The 17,524-nt window shown below is 42.3% G+C and overlaps 1 pseudogene; it reads left to right on the forward strand.

The window, feature by feature from the left end:
- The first annotated feature begins 9,615 nt into the window (after positions 1 to 9,615).
- LOC143941263 (protein mab-21-like 2) overlaps positions 9,616 to 17,524 on the forward strand; it is a 71,374-nt pseudogene continuing 63,465 nt past the window's right edge.

Raw genomic sequence — 17,524 nt, forward strand, 5'->3', positions numbered from 1 at the left:
TCCATATTCTATTTCTAAAGACGGATTTGTTCCATCTGACCTTTGCTGTTCGAAAAGTCCGGTCGTATGTACGTGACATAAGGCTCACCAGCTCCTAAATGTCTTGCAGGACAATTTCATGGTTCAGATGGTAGACACACCAACTAGAAATAAACTGGATCTACTGATTACCAACAATACAGACCTGATCATGGATGTGGAAATACGGGGCAATTTAGGAAACAGCGATCACAGGTCAATTGGCTTCAGTATAGATCACACAAATAGGAAAAATAAGGGGAATACAAGTACACTGAATTTCAAAAGAGCCAACTTCCCTAAACTATGAGCCTTGTTAGAAGGCATGAATTGGGATAAAATCTTTGGAACAAAGAACATGGAGGAAGGGTAGGTTTGCTTTAAAGAGGAAGTAAACCCTGATGAGTTTACTTCCTCTTTGATTCCCTGCAAAGGTAAAGCATAATGGACTACTATGCATTGCATAGTAGTCCATTATGTTGCTCAAGGAATCGGAACCGTTTTGATATTTGCAAATCAAAAAATGTTTCCAACCTTATTTCAGTTCCAACTCCCAACTATCCCAGATGTCGCATTTTGAATTCATATGTATAGCTGACCCCCATACTAGTTTCTTTCTCTATAAGCAAATTTTAGCTATTACTAACAATGGTCCACTTTCATAAGCCTCCAAATGGGAACTAGACCTTAAAGAGGAAGTAAACCCTGATGGGTTTACTTCCTCTTTTATTCCCTGCAAAGGCAAAGCATAATGGACTACTATGCATCGTATAGTAGTCCATTATGTGTCACTTACCTGACACAGGAGCCAGCGAAGTCACCGCTGTCCCCTGTAGTCCGCCGCATCCATCTTCTCGGTGGGTCTTGCTGCTCCGCCACTGTCATTCGGCAAAGCCGCGATGACGTCACTCCCGCACATGTGCACGGGACCCACCACTCGCGGCATATCGCCGTTGACAGCGGCACGCTCAGTGCGTCTGTCTTTCAGCAAATATCTTCTAAACTGTGTAGGTTTAGGAGATATTTCTTTGACCTACAGGTAAGCCTTAATCTAGGCTTACCTGTAGGTCAAAGTGGTTTGTAAGGGTTTACAACCACTTTAAGAGCCTATTAAATAAGGGCATTAGCCAATGCATCCCATTGGGTAATAAATTTAAAAGAGCGAACAAAAGTCCTGGGTGGCTTAACTCCAATGTAAAAATACATATAAAAGCAAAGAAGAAAGCCATAAAAAAATACAGTATTGAGGGAGGGATCATCATCAGCATTCAGACTTTATAAAGAATGCAACAAGAAATGTAAGGGTGCATTTAGGGCAGCTAAGGTAGAACACGAAAGACACATAGCAGAGGAGAGCAAACAAAAATCCCAAGAAATTCTTTAAGAATGTAAACAGTAAAAAAGGGAGGACAGACCATATTGGCCCCATAAAGAAAGAGGAAGGACATCTGGTTACAAAGGATGGGGAGATGGCAAAGGTATTGAATATATTCTTCTCCTCAGTGTTCAAAAGGGAAGTGGGGCCTCCAGTAACCAAAACTGCAGTGTTTATTCTCATGACACATCACAGGAAGCACCTCCATGGTTAACAGAGGACAGAAATAAAATTAGACTTGTGAAACTTAACATTAATAAATCACTGGGACCAGATAGCTTGCATCTGAGGGTACTTAGGGAACTCAGTCAAGTAAAGACCATTATTCCTAATTTTTACTGACAGTCTACTGAATGGAATGGTACCAGGTGATTGGAGAAAAGCCAATGTAGCACCAATATTTAAAAAGGACCCAAAATACATCCCTGGGAATTACAGACCAGTTAGCCTAACATCAACAGTATGCAAGCTCTTGGAGGGGTTGATAAGGGATTATATAAAAGATTTTAGTAACGAGAACGGTATCATTAGCAGTAATCAACATGGATTCATGAAGAATCATTCTTGCCAAGCCAATCTATTAACCTTCTATGAGGAGGTGAGTTGCCATCTAGATAAAGGAAGGCCCATAGACGTTGTGTGTATCTAGATTTTTCAAGAGCATTTGACACAGTTCCCCATAAACATTTACTGTACAAAATAAGGTTCATTGGCATGGACCATAAGGTGAGTACATGGATTGAAAACTGGCAATAAGGGCGAGTTCAGAGGGTGGTGATAAATGGAGATTACTCAGAATGGTCAGAAGAGTGGGTAGTGGGGTCCCCCAGGGTTCTGTGCTCGGACCAATCCTATTTATTTTGTTCATAAACGACCTGGAGGATGGCATAAACAGTATTGTATTTGTGGACGATACTAAGCTACTACATACTAGATACTAAGGTTCTAAGCTAAGCAGGGCAATAACTTCTCTGCAGGATGTGGAAACCTTGCAAGCAGATCTGAACAAATGAATGGGGTGGGCAACTACATGGCAAATGAGGTTTAATGTAGAAAAATGTAAAATAATGCATCTGGGTAGGAAAAATATGAATGCAATCTATACACTGGAGGGAGAACCTCTGGGGGAATCTAGGATGGAAAAGGACCTGGGGGTCCTAGCAGATAATGGGCACAGCAATGGCATGCAATGCCAAGCTGCTGCTAACAAAGCAAACAGAATATTGGCATTAAAAAAGGGATCAACTCCAGAGATAAAACTATAATTCTCCTGCTCTACAAGACTCTGATTAGACTGCACCTGGAGTATGCTGTACAGTTATGGGCACCTGTCCTCAGCAAAGATGTACTGGAAATGGAGCGAGTACAAAGAAGGGCAACTAAGCTAATGGCAACTAAAGGGTCTGGAGGATATTAGTTATGAGGAAAGGTTGCGAGCACTGAACTTATTCTCTCTGGAAAAGAGACGCTTGAGAGGGGATATGATTTCAATTTATAAATACCGTATTGGTGACCCCACAATAGGGATAAAACTTTTTCACAGAAGGGAGCTTAACAAGACTTGTGGGCACTCATTAAAATTAGAAGAAAAGAGGTTTAACCTTAAACTACATAGAGGGTTCTTTACTGTAAGAGCGGCAAAGATGTGGAATTCCCTTCCACAGGCAGTGGTCTCAGCGGGACCATCGATGGTTTAAAAAAACTATTAGATAAGCACCTGAATGGCCACAATATACAGGGATATACAAGGTAATACTGACATATAATCACACACATAGGTTGGACTTGATGGACTTGTGTCTTTTTTCAACCTCCCCTACTATGTAACTATGTAACACTATTCTTTGATTTTCAATTACAGTATATCCCTGTTTTTCTATCTTGTATTCTGTTCTGTTTTACTATTCTATTCCTTTTTTCCATTCTATTTTATTCTCTTAGAATTAGAAAACTATTTGAAAACTATTCGAATTGGATTTAAAAACTATTTGAATTTCATCCAAAATTTTGATTCGTTATTATGGATTTGTTTAATTTCGTTACTATTGTAATTCAGAAATTCGGATATGAAATGAATCGCACATGTCTACCAGAAAGTTTTGTGTATTTTATCATAAAGAAGTTAAGACAAATGGTACACTTTTCAGCACACTGTGCAAGCACAATTAACAGTTCAATTCCCTATAACAGCAAGTTTGGGGTGGAGGAATTTGTCTGTCCTGACTTTAACCCAATTGCACACCTTTGGGATGAATTCGAGCGGAGACTGCGAGCCAGGCCTTCTTGTCCACATCAGTGCCTGACCTCACAAATGTGCTGATAGAAGAATGGTCAATCATTCCCATAGACACACTCCTATACCTTGTGGACAGCCTTCTCAGAAGAGTTGAAGCTGTTAACTGCAAAGGGTGGGCCAATTCCACATTAAACCCCTAGACTAGGATGCCATTAATGTTCATGTGTGTGTAAAGGCAGGTGTCCCAATACTTTTGGTAATATAGGGTAAATAAATACAAATTAGTGTGGAATATTGCATAGAGTTTAAAAGAAAAATTAGGTATGGCAAGGGCAAAGAAAGAGAAAAAACATTTGGAAAATTGCCAGGTGTGGAGACCTGACAGCAAGAAGTTTGGAAAACGGAATCAATATTATAACCACTTCAGTACCAGGCACTTTCGCCCCTTCCTGTCCAGGCCAATTTTTAGCTTTCAGCGCTGTCGCACGTTGAATGACAATTGCGCGGTCATGCTACACTGTACCCTAATGCCCCGTACACACGAGCGGACTTTTCGACATCCAAACTCCGACGGACTGAGTCCGGCGGACTATCCGCTCGTGTGTGGGCTGCAACGGACTTTAGCTTCGCAAAAGTCTGACGGACTTTAGAAATGAAGCATGCTTCAAATTTTCCCGACGGAACTCCGCCGGACCCGGTCCCCTTCGAAAAATTCGCTCGTGTGTGTGCTACTCCGACGGACTAAAACCGACGCTAGGGCAGCTATTGGCTACTGTCTATGAACTTCCTACGTCGAATCCAGTCGTACGTCATCACGTTCGACTCCGTCGGAGTTTGGTGTGATGGTGTGTGGTCAAGTCCGTTCGGTCGAAAAGTCCGCCAGAACTCCGGCGGAACTCCGCTAGAACTCCGTCGGAAGTCTGTCAGACTTAATCCCTCTCGTGTGTACGGGGCATAACACATTTTTTTATCATTTTGTTCCCCCAAATAGAGCTTTCTTTTGGTGGTATTTGATCACTGCTGGAGTTTTTATTTTTATGCAACAAATAAAAAATACAGAAAACTTAGAAAACAAAAAGGTTTTCTTTGCTTCTGTTATAAAATTTTGTAAATAAGTAAGTTTTCTCCTTCACTGATGGGCACTGATGGGCACTAATGAGGTGGCACTGATGGAAATTGATGATAAGCACTGACAGGTGGCACTCATAGGCAGCACTGATGAGCACTGATAGGCAGCACTGATGAGCACTGATAGGCACTGATGGGCACTGATAGGTGGCAATAATGGACACTGGACACTGATGGATTGCACTGATGGACACTGATGGGTGGCACTGCTGGGTATCACTGATGAGGAGACATCGGGCAGGCATTTGTAGTGGGCACTGACTTGCACCATTTCTGGGCACTGATTGGCATCTTTTAGGGCACTGTATGGAATCCCTGGTGGCCATGGGAGGCATACCTGGTCATCTATGTGTCTCATGGCCATCCCTGGTGGTCCTGGCGGCATCCCTGGTGGTCCAGTGTGGGCATCCAATGGGGGGAGGGGGTCGCGCTGATGAACAATCAGCGCAGACCCCCCGTCAGGCGAGCCACCGATCATCTCTCTTCTACTCGTGTCAGTCAGACGTGAGTGAGGAAAAGCCGATAAATGGCTCTTCCTGTTTACACTGTGATCACCCGTAATTGGACACGGTTGATCACGTGTAAAGAGCCTCCGTCAGAGGCTCTTTACCAAGTTCAGTGTTGCAGTGTGTCAGACTGACACGCTTTACACGCCGCACCACCGATCGCTGCACTGTGCACCCTCCGCGAGCTGGCAGTTATCCGGAATGATGTCCAGTCAGCATAACTGAACCACCGCCGGCTGTCATTTTGCTATAGCCCAGGTGGGAAGTGGTTAAACAGAACTACTATGGACAACAGGTGAATGAATAGCAAGATTTTTTTAGACTTTGGTTCTTGTGACCAATCAGGTATCTCCATACAGTTGAGTGCTATACCTCTGCATGGATCTGCTGCTATTGAACCAAATTTCCTTGCAATACAAGAGCAGCAAATACTGTATACTGTGTAGTTCTTAGCATTTCAAAAGCTATGGGGCTTTCCAAAAAAGCATTAGCAAAATAATTGCTTTTTTATTATGGCACATTTGTGGCTATTTTACGCTAATTTTCTCTCTAATTTTTAAAGGTCAGAACAGAAAATGGTAAGGCTGAATTAAAGTAGATGAAACAAGACAAAATAATCCAATTATTTAACCAAACTGATTAAAAAAGGCAAAAGAAAAAAAAAAGAGCCGCATTATTTCATCCACCTTTTTTAGGGTACAATAAATTATTAGCACAAAATGACACAAAGCCTTTATAACATAGTGTAGCACTTATCCCTTACTGCTGAAAATAAACAAGGTCTCCCCTACCTGGTCAGAGGCTACCAGCTCCATTGCACCCCACAAACTCCGCCTCAGTCTAGGGTTGCCTTTTTGCAGATTTATTGAAGTACTTGAACACAGGTGGGTAGAGGGATATTCCAAAAAACACAAGCAGGTACAGGAGGACAGATTCTTGATGCCGCATACACACAAGCGAAAAACTGTTCCAGTGGTTGCTGGTGTTTTTACTTTGGGAGGCGGTGGCATCCAGATTGGCCGGGAGGAGTTTCGGTGTTCCAAATGGTGAATACTCATTCGCTATTGTAACACACCTGGGTGGGCTCCATTTGCATTCTCTGCTTCCTGAGCCCACCCTAATTTGAAGCCTATTAGAGCCTCTGGCTCTAACTAGGTGCTTCAAAAATACACCCCCCCCACTGCCGTTGGAATTAATGCGTCCAGTGTCCTGCATAGAGGCTAGACGCATAGATAGGGGAGCAGTGCCCATGCACCCTTAATGGATGGGCTGCCCCTGCCCTATTCACTGTTTCTGGTCCGATTCCGGTCCGAATTGTTGGCTGAAATGAACCAGAAGAAGCATAGGACTCCTGTGTAATTTGCTCCGGAGGTGTGTGAACTGACTCCATTGAGAGCTGGTCACAATCTCCTGACATGCAAATTGGATGCAGGGAAACCCACATCCAATTCACAATAGCTCAGTGACAGATGTATTTTTCAAGTGATTCATGGTTGTCAGGAACTATATTTTTTGGGCCAGGTAGCCCACTTTTATTAAAAAGGCAAATGAAAAAGATCATAACATTAGATTTCCCACACAGGGGTTACATAGATACATAGTAGGTGAGGTTGAAAAAAGACACAAGTCCATCAAGTCCAACCTATGTGTGTGACTATATGTCAGTATTACATTGTATATCTCTGTATGTTGCGGTTGTTCAGGTGCTTATCTAATAGTTTTTTTAAACTATCGATGCTCCCCTCTGAGGACACCACCTGTGGAAGGGAATTCCACATCCTTGCCACTCTTACAGTAAAGAACCATCTGCGCAGTTTAAGGTTAAAACTCTTTTCTTCTAATTTTAATGAGTGGCCACGTGTCTTGCCAATCTCCCTTCTGCAAAAAAAGTTTTATTCCTATTGTGGGGTCACCAATACGGTATTTATATATTGAAATCATATCCCCTCTCAAGTGTCTCTTCTCCAGAGAGAATAAGTTCAGTGCTCGCAACCTTTCCTCATAATGAATATCCTCCAGACCCATTATTAGCTTATTTGTCCTTCTTTGTACTCGCTCCATTTCCAGTACATCCTTCCTGAGGATTGGTGCCCAGAACTGTACAGCATACTCTAGGTGCGGCCGGATCAGAATCTACAAATCAATGAAAAATGCTAGCCCACCTGGCTCTTAAGCTTTCACTCAGCTTTATCCACAGTACCTATTCACTTCACGCTGGCCACTCAGACCACAGGTTCTTCGATGCCACTCCACATCTACGCTCTGTAGTTCTGCATTGAGCCAATGTGCACATCCTGTGTCTTTAACTCAGTGGTTCTCAACCCTGTCCTCAAGTACCCCCAACAGGCTATGTTTGCAGGTTTTCCTTTATATTGCACAGGTGCTTTAAATCAGCGTCAAGGGCTTGGTATTTTGGACAGCTATTTTATCTAAGAGAAAACGTGGTCATGTGGGTACTTGAGGACAGGGTTGAGAACCACTGCTTTAACTGACAAATTTTGTAGTGACAGAGTCTCGTCCTGTCACAGTAGTTAGCCAGTCTCCAATTTCTGTAGTACTGCTGTACTGGTTGGCATCTTTGCTTTTCAACACCAAATGAAGGTATTTCCAAGAGGCGCTGAAAGATCTTTTGTTCCATTAAAAAAAATTAAAGATCCATATTTTGTATTGTCCATGATCCGATTGTTGACAGACTGTTGTCCTAAAATCAGACCGTTAGTACGCTCCTTCAGACAATTGGCAAACTTTGGGCCAACAAATGTTGGATAGCAGGCTAGTAAATTTTCTCCGGACAACGGTCTGTTGTCTGATTTTCGTATCGTGTGTACACAAGTCCATCACACAAAAGTCTAAAGTACAAACACGCATCATCAGAAGCAAGGAAAGAGCCAGAAGCGGTCGGTCTTGTAAACTAGCGCTCGTAATTAACATTCGTGACATGGCTAATTATGAAATGTCGAAATGCAGTGCACATTCTCTTCTTCTTTAATGGGATAATAATGAAGCTGCTTTGCTGGTGATACTGATGGAGTTATAGCAAACATATTTTAAAAGGCATTTGTTTTCTAGTGATATCAAGAATAATAATATTATGCTTGTTGTTTCATTTTTTGGGCAAGTTACCACAACACCATTATCCCGTAGTTTTTAAAGATTCAACTATGTTGGTGTCCCTTGTTAATTTTACATTGTATTTTTTTTAAATGTAACTGCCTACTCCCAAACTGTGATTTGAAGTAAAACACAAATTATTATTCTACACAACTTTTTTATTGTGCATAAAAGAAATAAAGCAAATTAAATTAGAGATGCTATCTGTCATAAAAATACAAAGAACTTAACCAAAAAGTGCATTCTATGCAAACAAACATTTAGAAAACATAACAAAATCATTATTCCAAAAAAAAAGGAAATTAGTGGTGAAGGGGTGAAAATCCCTAGTCCAGCAGGCTTGTTTGGGGTCTTGTGGCTGGTATTGCCACTGACCGCCATGTGGCAGTGGTGGGTGGGTTTGCTGTGGAAGTGGTGGATGTGGGGCCACAAAATCACTAATGTCTATTAATATGGAAACCACAAGGCAGAAATATTTTAACAATAACATCTTGTTATCTTCATTGTATTTTTGGATTTTTGGATACAACAATGCTATACCTGGATCAACCTGGGCTCCTCCACATCTCCTCCTTCCTGTGCAGCATGACCTGGGTGGCCCTCAGGAGCTGTGGCCTCAGCAGATGTCAAAGGGAGTGTAGACAGCGATGGCCTGGGTTCTGTCTGGTCGTAATACCACAGCCTGGGGACATATATGTCATCTGCTGCTGCTCCAGATATCTCTGAGTCCATGACCTTGTTTAGCTCCCTTTTAAAAGTACTCCTCAGGTTTGATATTTTTGTCTTGACATAGTTGATGTCTGCCCTGGGGTACACTGGTTTCACCAACTCAAGCAGTTTCTCCAAAGCTGCCTCCCTCAATATTTTATTGGAGTAGTCTCTACTCTTGACCTTCCAGAGACTGGGCAGCTCCCAGGCCAGGTCAATGAATTGGGGCAGAAAATCAGGTTCAGTAAATTTGAAGTGAATTTATCCATCATGATAAATGATATAATGCCTGCAAGACAGAACACAAGACAAACCATAATGTCTGGCTTAATTCATGAGCTGGTCCGAATATAGGCCTCAATCTAAGCAGTATAGGCCACTAACCACCTATTTCCAATTGTATCTGCGTTTTATGGCTCATTTCTTATGTCCTTCGTCCTCCACTCCAAGATCATTCCTACACAGGTTACATCAACCATGCTTTCTAGCTTTATATACACTTCACAGGCGTAAAACTCTGCTCTTGGTGCGTCATGACGCTGGGGTATGACCAGTGTCATGCCCCAGATTCTGCAGATTCATGGCAGCCCCGTGGTGGTGGAGCTCATAGGAGGCACAAAGAAACCCCCATGAGCAAAGGTGAGATGGTGGAGATGGTGCGCATCCTAGATAACCACGATTAGAACTGCAAGCTGCGCAATTACGAAAGGTCCAACAGCCAAAAGGACATCATTTTGGTGGAATGGTCAAAGGACCAAATCCGAAAATGATGGTCTGATCTCAAACACCGTGGACAAGATCAGATGGAGTACATACATCGGATCATAAAAAAAAGTAAGCGATATTTGGATCTAACCAATATGTATATGTGTAAATTAGCTGTCTGTATATGTTCTTTCTCCAAGTAGCTCTAGGGAATTATATATAAGGTTTTCTCAAATCTTTGGCTTGGTATTCTGAAGATGAAGGTAAATATAAAGCAGATATGAACATTCTTATTTGGTCATGTTTTTGGACATTTCTATATTTTTGGAACTCATTTTTTCTTTTCAACAGGGAGGCTCCAGCCAAGCCACCACAAGAGATGAAGGGAGGCTACCCTCTCTCTGGCTTCAACAAGGGAGGCAACAAGGCCATCTTCCCCCCAAAATCATAAGTGACAACTTCATACACACTCATTTAGCCACTGACAGGGGTGTTTTTAGGTGGGCCAAAGGCCATGGGCTTAGGGCAAAACTTAAGGGGTAAAGAACACTTTCTGTTTGCCGTCTGTCTCATCACTGCCTATTAATGCAGCCTTGCCAGTGTAGACATGGGTAGAGGAGAGGCCCCGGGGATCACAGTCACACAGAGTCACGCCTGCTAGGATGATCATCATATAACCCTTATCCCATAGGAGATATATAATATAATACAATATATATATATAAGAGGGGTGGGGGGCAACTGCTGGACATTTTAAATGTTGGCACTTGTCCAGTGTTGTCCTCTGTAAAATGACATCACCTTCCCTTTTCTATGCAGAAAAACAACCAGAGTGTAGCAGGGTGGAGTCCACTAGTCAGGAGCAAACATTGACATCAGACCAAGTGCAAGGTTGGACAACTAATGTAGCAAAATGGATTCTAAAAACAGAAGGGACTTGAGGTGGCTTAATGAATGGTGTATTGTTTCTTTTTAGAGGAAAGTGAGTATGGTGAGCTCATCCAGGATGTTTGTTTGGAGCCATGGGATCTGACTCTTGGACCCAGCACAGACCTTGCCATTGTGGACATCAAATCCCCTGATGCGAGTCACACTGAGGGCCAAAGCGACCCAGAAGAGGAAGAAAGTATTCGGTAGTCTCTGGTTTGTGCAAGTAATTATTCTTGGAATCTGGCTTCAAATGCATATACATGTTGATTGTTTGATGTCCAAACAAAACACCCACTCCATACATTAGCAAAGTATGTAGTGCATTAACATTAGTATGGAGAAGAAAGAGGTGGAAGGTGCTGGGAGTGTTGCTCGGTACCCGAGTTTTGGAGACCCAGGCACCAGGGCCAAGATTACAGAGTAGTTGCAGTGTGTACATTCCTAGTAGTGTAGGTGTCTGAAGGGCAAGCAGGTTGCAAGCAACAATAGACTGGGTAGGTAAGTATTTCCTGAATCTGACTGGTAACTTGACCATAACTCACTATGTAGAGCCTCAGCCACTTGACCATCGTTCCCTTAATACTTTTTACTCTTCTTACTAGGTCATGATCTTCCACAATGCACTATTGGCAGAATGATTGCAGATATATTGCATTGTTTGAAGGATCTGAAGCAAATCAAGGTGGCTGCCACTGCTTTACAGCAAAAAATCTGAGATTTTGTAGACATGCTTGCCAGATTTTAATTTCCTCTTGCCTGTTCTGAAGTTTTTTGTTCCACTTGTTAGCCCCTGTTTGCCCTTTTAATATTTACCATGTTTTTAGGACTTTGAAATGTGAACGTTTAGAGACAGAACTCAGTGTTTCTCCTCTCCACTCCTATAGGTGCACCACCAGGTCATGTTTTCTGCATTTGCCTCGGTCTAAAAACGACTGTGCGAATTACTAACAGTAAACATGACAACATAACCTGTGCCAAATTCTACAAGTATAGAAAACATGACCTAGGTTTGCATCTTAAGGAGGAGAGTTGGGAAACACTGCCCTAACTAATGTGAATTGTAATGTTTCTGTGTTTTTAAGAATATAAAACCCAAAATTTGAAGGTGCCCCTAAATTGTGCCTTAACATTCTTATTTCCCTCATAATCCCATGCCTAAAATGTGTGTATTTCCATACATCTAGTTTGCAAAAAGCCCCAAATCACACAGTGTGTCAACATGTGATATCTACCATCACTGGGTATCAGTGAACATGTTTTGGGGGTGCAACCCCTTCCTCATAACTAAAGAAGCACCCCCGAAACATGCCCATTGATACCCTGTGATGGGAAATAGCACATGTGTGATTTGGGGCTTTTTGCGAACTAGATGTATGGAAATACACACATTTTAGGCATGGGATCATGAGGGAAATAAGAATGTTAAGGCACAATTTAGGGGCACCTTCAAATTTTGGGTTTTATATTCTTAAAAATATTCTTGTTTTGTTGGTTTAGAAAAAGGGATGTTTGTAACTACACACATTTGCAGCATGGAATCATAAGGGAAATGTGATTGTTATGCCTCTATATATACGTGGCTTTAAATTTTGACTTTTAGAGGGGTGAGATCACCCCATGTGAGGAAGGCAACATTTACACAGCCTTGGGATACTAATGTCTCATTTGGTCTTTACTTTACCAAAATTGAACATTGTAAGTTCCTGAGTTTGGGATGTGTATCTAATGTTTTAGAACATGCCTGTTTAGTCCCCCAAAAAAGGAGAAATAATGCAAAACATACATGTTATACACCAAGATGTTGGTTTGTATTAAAACCTTAAAACGCACATGTGAATGTGCTTTAAGTAAAATGTTTTTCACTAAACAATGTGTGGCTTATTATTTCAATGCTCAATACCAATGTATTTGTTAAGTTGTTGTAGTTACAGTGACAATGTGCTATAAAATGTGGCCAACTCCTGCAATTTTTATTCCTTAAAAGAGTTGAAAAACCATAATGTTTTGGAACTTCATGCATTAGATCCATTAAGAACAAAAAACATTGGGGGTTATTTCTGAAAGGTAAATCCACTTTGCACTGCAAGTGCACTTCAATGTGCACTGAAAGTGCACTTGGAAGTGCAGTCGCTCTAAATCTAAGGGGTAGATCTGAATGAGTGGAAGCTCTGCTGATTTTCTCATCCAAGCATATGCAAGCTAAAAGGCTGTTTTTTATTTTCCTTGCATATCCCCCTCGGATCTACCGTGGCTTTACTTCCAAGTGCACTTGCAGTGCAAAGTGGATTTGCCTTTAGTAAATAAACCCCATTGTGTGTGTGTAGAAGACCCACAGCACACCATAATATTTAGCTGAAGAAGATATTGTCACCTCATGTAGCAAATAAGGTACATTGCACTATTGGCGCAGGTGGCAAACATAAAGCCCATTTGTGTGAACATATTAGACAGATAAGAAACAAAGACAACAGTAGTTCAAATGAAATATGAGTTTATGATCTCAAAATTATGTTAGGCATGATCAGCTACAATTTTATGCCAAGCCACTGCCCCTCTACCCACAAAAAAATCAAGGTATTTCTGCCTAAAATCTATGGCAATTTGTGAGGGCAGTCCAGCACAGGCATTTTCAATAGGCGTCAGCATGTCCACAGATGGCTGAGCTGCAGCCACTTCAGCTGGGCCTGCCACTGCAGGGTCCACGTTACTTGGCAGTAAGGCAAGGTAGCTGGTAGCATTCCTCTTTAAAAAAAATATGTGACATACAACAGCACAGGACCACATGGTTGATCTCGTAGAGTGCCAGGTTGATTGAAGTCAAAAACATCCTCAAACAACTCGATAGGATGCCAAAGTCATTTTCAACCACTCTTCTGGCACAAGAGAGCCTGTATTGGAATATTCTCTGCTCTGAGGTGAGGTTCCTCATAGGAAATGGCTTCATCATATTAGATGTTCCCCTGAAGCAAAGGCCTCATCTGCAACAAAAACAAAATTGAGGCCCACAACATTCTCCTCAGCAGGTGGCAAGTTTAAGTTGCCATTCTGGAGCCGCTTCTAGAACTCATCTGTATAATCAATCCTCCATCAAATTTGCGGCCGTTCCTCCTAACATCCAGATACAAAAACTCATAGTTGGCAGACACTATAGCTAGCATGACTATGCTGCAAAAGCCCTTATAATTAAAATAATATGAGCCAGAGTTGGGTGGTGAGACAATCCGGAAATGCTTTCCATCAATAGCACCACCACAGTTGGGAAAATCCCGAATCCCCAAAATGTAGTTGACAAAAAACATTGTTAAGTTACTAGGCTAGGTGTGTATGGGCCCAGGATAGCATCCTGGGTAGCTTAATTTTGTAAAATATGCATGTAGGCCAAAAAAGGAGCAGGAAAAGCTTACAGCATGCATGAGGACAAAGAAGACATTCACAGCATATTACAATATTGATAATTATGTAATCAAGAAATTAATGCAATACATTAGCAAACATCAATACATAGAATGTGATCTTAAAGGTAAAAACTTACCCTAATATAGTCCTTCTGCAGGACTTGAATAATGGGTGAGCAGGTCTCTGGAATAATGAGTCCCAGAGCCTGGAGGCAGATCCCAATGGTAAACTTGAGGTCCTGGAGACTTCTCCCTGTCGCCAAGAACCGCAAGGGGGCTATGAGCCTTTGCTCTGGAGTGATGGGAAGCCCCATACATGTGTCCTGCTTCTTAATATAGAGGTCACCAATGCCAAGAGTTGGTGAAAGTAGCAGTCCATCATCCGGAGATCATAATCCGAAAATCATCTGGATTATTCTCCTGGGCCTCCTGCAGCAATGGCATATGACATTATTGTTCATGATTAAGCAACCAATTTTTGGTCCAAGAACTCCTCCACCTGTTCCTGGACTGAACTTGGGTCAAAGCAATAACTCCAAGCCCAATAATACCATGTTCTCTCCTCTGATTCTGCAACACAGCTGGTTGATGAACAGCCGTTCAGAAACAAACTGAAAATCAACACTCACCAAACTTCTACTAACACGAAATTAGCAGAAGGAGCCCAAACGGTGGTGCTTGAGAAATTAACTTCCTCTTTTTAGTCTTGTAGTATGTCTAGTGTTTGTTGACCAACAATTGTCTGCCATTAGTATGCAAGACAAGTTCCTGGCACATACCCTTTGGACAAAAATGGGACACTCGGTTGGCTAACAATCGGATCGTGTGTACGAGGCTTAAGACTGTAGCATCTTTTCTTATTTTACGTCAGCCATACACATATATGTGGCCTCTTGGCGGGTGGGCCTTAATGCCGAGAGGCCACATTGTGTACCACAATGTAAACAATGCCGTGCCGAGAACGTGCACCCTGTGACCGTAATTCTCGCCTTCACCCCCTCTGCGTCTGAAACTGGGAGGTGCCGTCACTAAGGCGTTAAGAAACATGCCAATTTTAAATCTAAAAAAGGCAGTTTTGTGAAAATTTGTAGCTAAATGTTTGATTTTTACAGCACAAAATAGATCAAGGTGGTATAGGTCAATCATTGGAGTAGATTTTATGAAGTTCTCCCAACTCCTTGTGCTGTAAACTTAAGTGTGACTGGTAACGCACATATGACATTAAGCATAATTTGATATATATATATTTATCGCGTGATCTTGTTCATAGGCTTTTGAAATGTAATAGACAGGTTAGCAGTAAATTGAACTCCAGATCCTGCTGTTCCTTTAGAAGTTTTTTAGTCTAAAAACATAAGCTATTTTATCCAGTTTGTTTACTATACTGCATATGATTTTACTAGATCTACAACTAAAATATTCCAGGTGGAAAGATTAGGAAGGCACCAAGTAAGTGGTAACAGACCCAGAATTCCATGGAAAACAAAGTTGTTTATGAAAGCTATTCTGTGTAAAGTGTTACATATGTAGTCATGCTCACAAACACTTGTGTAGCGACACCCCCGCTTTCTTTTGGAGCTTCTTTTGTTGGTATTTGATCACCTCTGCGGTTTTTATTTTTTGTTAAAAAAATTTAAAAAGACCACATTTTTTGAAAAAATATATTTTTTATATTTTTTATATATATTTTTTTATATTTTGTCATAAAATTTTGCAGGTAATTTTTCTCCTTCATTGATGTACGCTGATTAGGCTGCACTGATGGGCACCGATAGGCTGCATCGATGGGCTGCACTGATAGGCAGTACTGGTGTGCACTGAGAGGTGACACTGAGAGGTGACACTGATGGGTGGCACTGAAGGGCATTGATAGGTGATGCTGGTGGGCACTGAGAAGTGGCACTAATAGGTGGCACTGATAGCTGGCACTGATAGCTGGCAGTGATGGGCACAGATAGGTGGCAGTGATGGGCAATGATGCGTGGCAGTGATGGGCGGCAATAATGGGCACTGATCGGCACTGGTAGGTTACACTGATAGGCAGCACTGCTAGGTGGCACTAATTGGCACACTGGTGGGCATTGATAGGTGGCACCTGTGGGCATTGATAGGTGGCACTGGTGGGCACTATGGGCACTGGCAGGTGGCACTGGCAGGGGGTACTGATTGGCACAGATTAGGCAGATGTGCCTCCTTCCTCGTTGGGACCGATGTCCCTTGCACATAAGCTGGTGATCGAAAAAAAAAACATTACCAAGCTTTTTGTTTACACACGTGATCAGCTGTGATTGGCTAACAGCTGATCACGTGGTAAGGGGCCGGGACCGGCCCCTTACTTGGATCTGTGATCACCTGAGTCTCAGTGACTCTGTGATCACAGCACGCGCAGTGGGCGCACGAGGAGCATGCAAAGGGGAGGCCATCATATGATGGCCTCCCGGAAATTCATGTCCGCGCTGTAGCCGTCATTCGGCTATAGCGCGGACGCCAAGTGGTTAAGTTAGTTCAGTCCATTACTCTGCTTCTCAACCCCAATAACAGCCTCAGTCCCTCTAGTACACCTGGCAATAGTGTAAGTGCAATGACCAGTGAGAAAAACAGACGTTATAATAAAACACAGAAATTAATTTTTACTGCAATATTTCTGTGGAAAAGAGTAACAAACAGTAATAATATATATTCAAAATAATCAACTGGAGAGCAATAACTGAGATTAAGAGCAATATAGCTCTTAAAGAGGAAGTAAACCCTGATGGGTTTACTTCCTCTTTGATTCCCTGCAAAGGTAAAGCATAATGCACTACTATGCATCGCATAGTAGTCCATTATGTGTCACTTACCTGACACAGTAGCCAGCGAAGTCACCGCTGTTCCCTTGTGTACGGAGCCTCCATCTTCTTGGTGGGTCTCGCTGCCCCGGCGCTGTCATTCGACGGAACCGCGATGACGTCACTCCTGCGCATGTGCACGGGAGCTGCCACTCGTGGCATATCCCGTTAACAGCGGTGTGCTCAGTGCGTCTGCACGCCGCTGTCTACGGTGCATGCGCCGTAGACAGTGGTGCCTGTCTTTTGGCAAATATCTCCTAAACCGTGTAGGTTTAGGAGATATTTCTTGGACCTACAGGTAAGCCTTAATCTAGGCTTACCTGTAGGTCAAAGTGGTTTGTAAGAGTTTACAACCACTTTAAGCTGCTTTCAGGGGATTCCAAACACTAGAATGTCCCCAAGAGCATAGGCATACTTGAATGGTAAATAAAGCACAATGTGACACTTCAAATTAGATTGGTTATCTTTACTCAGATCGGCTCTATATAGACACCCCATTTCTGTGGCGGCTCCCGCACACCCGCAAGCGCCTCCCGATCTCCCAGGAATGATCAATGAGGCGGGGAACAGCTGTGAACACCGAT

This window comes from Lithobates pipiens, unplaced genomic scaffold, assembly GCF_037356315.1.
Source record: "Lithobates pipiens isolate NorthernLeopardFrog02 unplaced genomic scaffold, aLitPip1_a1.2 Scaffold_3, whole genome shotgun sequence".
NCBI lineage: Eukaryota > Metazoa > Chordata > Amphibia > Anura > Ranidae > Lithobates > Lithobates pipiens.